A 6,724-nucleotide genomic window follows, 5' to 3' on the forward strand; every position below is an offset into this window, starting at 1 on the left:
GCAAGTTCCATGGACTTCCAATGGAAGATCCTCATCAGTTCTTAGCTGAATTCTTGCAAATCTGTGATACAGTCAAGACTAATGGGGTTGACCCTGAGGTCTATAGACTGATGCTATTCCCTTTTGCTGTAAGAGACAGAGCTAGGATATGGTTGGACTCTCAACCTAAAGAAAGCCTGGACTCTTGGGAAAAGCTGGTCAATGCCTTCTTGGCAAAGTTCTTCCCACCACAAAGATGGAGTAAGCTTAGAGTGGAAGTCCAAACCTTCAGACAGAAGGATGGAGAATCCCTCTATGAAGCTTGGGAAAGATACAAATAATTGATCAGAAGATGTCCCTCTGACATGCTTTCTGAATGGAGCATCATAGGTATTTTCTATGATGGTCTCTCTGAACTGTCCAAGATGTCTTTGGATAGCTCTGCTGGAGGATCTCTTCATCTGAAGAAGACGCCTACAGAGGCTCAAGAGCTCATTGAAATGGTTGCAAATAACCAATTCATATACACTTCTGAAAGGAATCCTGTGAACAATGGGACAAGTCAGAAGAAAGGAGTTCTTGAGATTGATGCTCTGAATGCCATTTTGGCTCAGAACAAGATATTGACTCAACAAGTCAATTTGATTTCTCAAAGTCTGTCTGGAATGCAAAATGCACCAAGCAGTACTAAGGAGGCTTCATCTGAGGAAGAAGCTTATGATCCTGAGAACCCTTCAATGGAAGAGGTGAATTACCTAGGAGAACCCTATGGTAACACCTATAATTCTTCATGGAGAAATCACCCAAATCTCTCATGGAAGAATCAAGAGAGACCTCAACAAGGTTTCAATAATAATGGTGGAAGAAACAGGTTTAACAATGGCAAACCTTTTCCATCATCTTCTCAGCAACAGACAGAGAATCCTAAGCAGAACTCCTCTGACTTAGCAACCATGGTCTCTGATCTAATTAAAACCACTCAAAGTTTCATGAATGAAACAAGGTCTTCCATTAGAAATTTGGAAGGACAAGTGGGACAGCTGAGCAAGAAAGTTACTGAACTCCCTCCAAGTACTCTCCCAAGCAACACAGAAGAAAATCCAAAAGGAGAGTGCAAAGCCATCAATATGGCCGAATTTGGAGAGGAAGGGGAGGAAGTGAACGCCACTAAGGAAGACCTCAATGGGCGTGCACTAGCCTCCAATGAGTTCCCCAATGAGGAACCATGGGAATCTGGGACTCAAAATGAGACCATAGAGATTCCATTGGACTTACTTCTGCCTTTCATGAGCTCTGATGAGTATTCTTCCTCTGAAGAGGATGAGTATGTCACTGAAGAGCAAGTTGCTAAATACCTTGGAGCAATCATGAAGCTAAATGACAAGTTATTTGGAAATGAGACTTGGGAGAATGAACCTCCTTTGCTCACCAAAGAATTGGATGACTTGTCTAGGCAGAAATTACCTCAAAAGAGACAAGACCCTGGGAAGTTTTCCATACCTTGTACCATAGGCACCATGACCTTTAAGAAGGCTCTGTGTGACTTAGGGTCAAGTGTAAACCTTATGCCTCTCTCAGTAATGGAGAAGCTAGGGATCTTTGAGGTACAAGCTGCAAAAATCTCATTAGAGATGGCAGACAACTCAAGAAAACAAGCTCATGGACTTGTAGAGAATGTTTTGGTAAAGGTTGAAGACCATTACATTCCTGCTGATTTCATAGTCCTAGAGACTGGGAAGTGCATGGATGAAACCATCATCCTTGGCAGACCCTTCCTAGCCACAGCAAAAGCTGTGATTGATGTTGATAGAGGTGAACTGATCATTCAAGTGAATGAAGAATCCTTTGTGTTTAAGGCTCAAGGATATCCCTCTGTCACCATAGAGATGAAGCATGAAGAGCTTCTCTCAAATCAGAGTCAAGAAGAGCCCCCACAGTCAAACTCTAAGTTTGGTGTTGGGAGGCCACAACCAAACTCTAAGTTTGGTGTTGAACCCCCACATTCAAACTCTAAGTTTGGTGTTGGGAGGTTCCAACATTGCTCTGAGTATCTGTGAGGCTCCATGAGAGCCCTCTGTCAAGCTACTGACATTAAAGAAGCGCTTGTTGGGAGGCAACCCAATGATTATAATTTATATAGTTTCTTTTGTTATTTTATGTTTTTTGTAGGTTGATGATCATAAGAAGTCATAAAATCCATTAAGCAAAAACAAAATGAAAAACAGGAAGAAAAACAGCACACCCTGGAGGAAGAAGCTGCTGGCGTTCAAACGCCAGTAAGCCTAGCAATTGGGCGTTTAACGCCCAGTCTGGCACCATTCTGGGCGTTTAACGCCAAAAAGGGGCACCAGACTGGCGTTAAACGCCAGAAAAGGGCAAGAACCTGGCGTTAAACGCCAGGAATGGGCACCAGCCCGGCGTTTAACGCCAGAAATGACTCAAAACGTGATTTTGAGCAACATTTGGTGCAGGGATGACTTTTCCTTGACACCACAGGATCTGTGGACCCCACAGGATCCCCACCAACCTCACCCTTCAAATTCAAACCACTTTCCCTCCCAAACCCACCCAATATGGCCGAACCCCATCTCCCCTCTCTCCTATAAATACCCCTCTTCACTCCTTCATTTTCACACAACCAAAACACCACTTCTCCCCCTTCTTTGGCCGAATACACCACCATCTCCCTCTTCCTCATTTCTTCTTCTTCTACTCTCTTCTTTCTTCTTTTGCTCGAGGACGAGCAAACATTTTAAGTTTGGTGTGGTAAAAGCATTGCTTTTTCATAACCATTATGGCATCCAAGGCCGGAGAAACCTCTAGAAAGAGGAAAGGGAAGGCGAAAGCTTCCACCTCCGAGTCATGGGAAATGGATAGGTTCATCTCAAGGGTGCATCAAGACCACTTCTATGAAGTTGTGGCCTTGAAGAAGGTGATCCCCGAGGTCCCCTTTTCACTCAAAAAGGGTGAATATCCGGAGATCCACCATGAGATCCAAAGAAGAGGTTGGGAAGTACTTACCAACCCCATTCAACAAGTTGGAATCTTGATGGTTCAAGAGTTCTATGCCAATGCATGGATCACCAAGAGCCATGATCAAAGTATGAACCCGAATCCAAAGAATTATCTTACTATGGTTCGGGGGAAATACTTGGATTTTAGTCCGGAAAGTGTGAGGGTGGCGTTCAACTTGCCTATGATGCAAGGAGATGAACATCCTTACACAAGAAGGGTCAACTTTGATCAAAGGTTGGACCAAGTCCTCACAATCATATGTGAAGAGGGCGCACAATGGAAGAGAGATTCAAGAGGCAAGCCGGTTCAAATGAAAAGGCATGACCTCAAACCCGTGGCTAGAGGATGGTTGGAGTTTATCCAACGCTCAATCATCCCCACTAGCAACCGGTCCGAAGTTACTCTAGACCGGGCCATCATGATCCATAGCATCATGATTGGAGAAGAAGTGGAAGTTCATGAGATTATAGCCCAAGAACTCTACAAGGTGGCGGATAAGTCCTCTACCTTGGCAAGGTTAGCCTTTCCTCACCTCATTTGTCACCTCTGTTATTCAGTTGGAGTTGACATAGAGGGAGACATCACCATTGATGAGGATAAGCCCATTACCAAGACAAGGATGGAGCACACAAGAGACCCCTCTCATCATGAGATCCCTGAGATGCCTCAAGGGATGCACTTTCCTCCACAAAACTATTGGGAGCAACTAAACACCTCCCTAGGAGAATTGAGTTCCAACATGGGACAACTAAGGGTGGAGCACCAAGAACACTCCATTCTCCTCCATGAAATAAGAGAAGATCAAAGAATCATGAGAGAGGAGCAACAAAGGCAAGGAAGAGACATTGAGGAGCTCAAGCACTCCATAGAACCTTCAAGAGGAAGGAAGAGCCGCCATCACTAAGGTGGACCCGTTCCTTGATTTCCTTGTTCTCTATTCTTTTGTTTTTCGAATTTTAGTGCTTATGTTTATCCATGTTTGTGTCTTATGATCATTAGTGTCTTAGTGTCTATGCCTTAAAGCTATGAAAGTCCTATGAATCCATCACCTTTCTTAAAGTAAAAACGTGCCTAATTGAAAAGAAAAAGAATTGCATGAATTTTGAATTTTATAACAGTTTAATTATTTTGATGTGGTGGCAACACTTTTGTTCTCTGAATGTATGCTTGAACAGTGCATATGTCTTTTGAATTTGTGGTTCATGAATGTTGGCTCTTGAAAGAATGATGAAAAAGGAGACATGTTACTGAGGATCTGAAAAATCATAAAAATGATTCTTGAAGCAAGAAAAAGCAAAAAAAAAAGCAAAAAAAAAATTTCGAAAAAAAAAAAAAGAAGGCAAACGAAAAAAAAAGAGAAAGAGAAAGAAAGAAATAAAGTTGTGATCCAAGGCAATAAGAGTGTGCTTAAGAACCCTGGACACCTCTAGTTGGGGACTTTAGCAAAGCTGAGTCACAATCTGAAAAGGTTCACCCAATTATGTGTCTGTGGCATGTATGTATCCGGTGGTAATACTGGAAGACAGAGTGCTTTGGACCACAGCCAAGACTCAATAAAGTAGCTATGTTCAAGAATCATCATACTTAACTAGGAGAATCAATAACACTATCTGGATTCTGAGTTCCTAAAGAAGCCAATCATTCTGAGTTCCAAAGGATAAAGTGAGATGCCAAAACTATTCAGAGGCAAAAAGCTAAAAGCCCCACTCATCTAATTAATACTGATCTTCATAGATGTTTTTGGAGTTCATTGCATGTTCTCTTCTTTTTATCCTATTTGATCTTTAGTTGCTTGGGGACAAGCAACAATTTAAGTTTGGTGTTGTGATGAGCGGATAATTTGTATGCTTTTTGGCACTGTTTTTAGTATGTTTTTAGTAGTTTTAGTTGAGTTCTTAGTATATTTTTATTAGTTTTTAGTTAAAATTCACTTTTCTGGACTTTACTATGAGTTTGTGTGTTTTTCTGTGATTTCAGGTATTTTCTGGCTGAAATTGAGGGACCTGAGCAAAAATCTGATCCAGAGACTGAAAAGGACTGCAGATGCTGTTGGATTCTGACCTCCCTGCACTCGAAGTGGATTTTCTGGAGCTACAGAAGCCCAATTGGCGCGCTCTTAACGGCGTTGGAAAGTAGACATTCTGGGCTTTCCAGCAATATATGATAGTCCATACTTTGCCCAAGATTTGATGGCCCAAACCGGCGTTCAAAGTCACCTACAGAAATTCCAGCGTTAAACACCGGAACTGGCACCTAATTGGGAGTTAAACGCCCAAACTGGCATAAAAGCTGGCGTTTAACTCCAAGAGAAGTCTCTACACGAAAATGCTTCATTGCTCAGCCCAAGCACACACCAAGTGGGCCCGGAAGTGGATTTTTATGTCATTTACTCATCTTTGTACATCTTAGGCTACTAGTTTTCTATAAGTAGGACCTTTTACTATTGTATTTTCATCTTGGTTCTTCTGGTTCTCTCTTTGGGGCCGAAACCAATGATCACTTTTGTTCTTATGTATTTTCAACGGTGGAGTTTCTACACACCATAGATTAAGGTGTGGAGCTCTGCTGTACCTCGAGTATTAATGCAATTACTATTGTTCTTCTATTCAATTCCACTTGTTCTTTGTCCAAGATATCACTTGTTCTTCAACTTAATGAAGGTGATGATTGACACTCATCATCCTTCTCACTTATGAACAAGGTGACTGACAACCATTCTTGTTCTACAAGCATCAGAGGCTTAGTGAATATCTCTTGGATTCTTTAACCGGAATCTTCGTGGTATAGGCAAGAACTGATGGCGGCATTCAAGAGAATCCGGAAGGTCTAACCTTGTCTGTGGTATTCTGAGTAGGATTCAATGATTGAATGACTGTGACGTGCTTCAAACCTGTAACCTACTGGGCGTTAGTGACAGACGCAAAAGAATCACTGGATTCTATTCCGGTAGGGGAGGGAACCACACCGGTGATTGGCAGTACTGTGACAGAGTGCGTGCATTAGCTTTCACTGCGAGGATGGGAGGTAGCCATTGACAACGGTGAAACCCTACACAAGCTTGCCATGGAAAGGAGTAAGAAGGATTGGATGAAGACATTAGGAAAGCAGAGAGACGGAAGGGAAGGCATCTTCATACACTTGTCTGAAGCTCTTACACCAATGATGTACATAAGTATCCCTATCTTTATCTTTTATGTTATTTTTGTTCATCACTATACCCAATTGAGTCTGCCTGACTGAGATTTACAAGATGACCATAGCTTGCTTCATACCACCAATCTCCGTGGGATCGACCCTTACTCGCGTAAGGTTTATTACTTGGACGACCCAGTGCACTTGCTGGTTAGTTGTGCGAAGTTGTGTTTATGCCATGGTATTGAGCACCAAGTCTTTGGAGCCATTACTAGGGATTGTTTATGTTTTGAAAAGTATTGATCACAATTTCGTGCACCAGTTCTCTATCCCTTTTCTGTCTCTTATTTCTATATCAAACTCTTGCAAAAGCAACACCCATCTTATGAGCCTATTTGAATCCTGCTTTGTGAGTAGATATTTAAGAGCAGCATGGTCTGTGTACACAATCACTTTTGATCCTACTAAATAGGATCTGAACTTGTCAATGGCGTAAACTGCAAGCAATTCCTTTTCTGTGGTTGTGTAGTTCTTCTGCGCATCATTTAGAACACGGCTGGCATAATAAATGACGTGCAGAAGCTTATCATGCCTCTGT

The 6,724-nt window shown here is 42.1% G+C and overlaps 1 non-coding gene across 1 annotated transcript; it reads right to left on the bottom strand.

The window, feature by feature from the left end:
* Positions 1-242: 242 nt before the first annotated feature.
* On the bottom strand, positions 243-350 carry LOC130938052 (small nucleolar RNA R71). The gene has a single exon (XR_009069234.1). It is a non-coding gene; the product is annotated as a small nucleolar RNA R71 (small nucleolar RNA).
* Between the last annotated feature and the right edge of the window lie 6,374 nt (positions 351-6,724).

This window comes from Arachis stenosperma, chromosome 6 (genome assembly GCF_014773155.1).
Source record: "Arachis stenosperma cultivar V10309 chromosome 6, arast.V10309.gnm1.PFL2, whole genome shotgun sequence".
Lineage (NCBI taxonomy): Eukaryota > Viridiplantae > Streptophyta > Magnoliopsida > Fabales > Fabaceae > Arachis > Arachis stenosperma.